Source organism: Schistocerca nitens, chromosome 7, assembly GCF_023898315.1.
Source record: "Schistocerca nitens isolate TAMUIC-IGC-003100 chromosome 7, iqSchNite1.1, whole genome shotgun sequence".
Lineage (NCBI taxonomy): Eukaryota > Metazoa > Arthropoda > Insecta > Orthoptera > Acrididae > Schistocerca > Schistocerca nitens.
This window is the reverse complement of record NC_064620.1, coordinates 191,645,023-191,645,957: the sequence shown is the minus strand read 5'-3', so window position 1 is coordinate 191,645,957 and position 935 is coordinate 191,645,023.

Genomic DNA, 935 nt, shown 5'->3' with positions numbered 1-935 from the left:
ATCCCAGACAACGCGGCAGTACGCTGAAAGAGGACGGACAAGCGTAGTGTAGGCAGTCTCTATAGAAGATCTGTTACACCGTGTTCTGCCAGTAAAACGTAGTCTTTCGTTTGCCTTCCGTACACCATTTTCTATGTGTTCCTTCCAATTTAAGTTGCTCGCAATGGTAATTCCTAGGTATTTAGTTGAATTTACGGTCCTTAGATTAGACTGATTTATCGTATAATCAAAGTTTAACGGATTCCTTTTAGCACTCATGTGGCTGACCTCACACTTTTTATTATTTAGTGTCAACTACCGATTTTCACGCCATACAGATATCTTTTATAAATCATTTTGCAATTTTTTTGATTTTCTGATGAATTTACTAGACGATAAACGACAGCATCGTCTACAAATAATCCTTCGATTGTCTCCTAAATCGTTTATATAGATAAGGAACAACAGAGAGCTATAACGCTACCTTGGGAACCCCAAATACAACTTCTGTTTTACTCGACGACTTTCCGTCAATTACTACGAACTGTGACCTCTCTGACAGCACATTACGAATCCAGTCACATAACTGAGGCAATATTCCATACGTACGCAATTTCACTACAAGCCGTTTGTGTGGCACAATGTCAAAAACCTTCTGGAAATTTAGATACACGGAATCAATTTGAAATCCCTTGTCAATAGCACTCAACACTTCGTGTGACTAAAGAGCTAGTTGCGCATTGGTCTTAGCATGGGAGTACATGTATAACTTACTTTCAAAAGTTCGTCCGAGGTACTGCATCTAAACTACAGTATTTAAATTTGATACGTTTCGTAATACAAGCAGTTTCCCCTCTCTTCCCTTGTCTAAGTTTCGATGAGGTAACAAGAATACAATCTATTTATGTGAATTAAGAAATAAATATTCTAAAACGAGGATGAAAAGCGGACCTTGC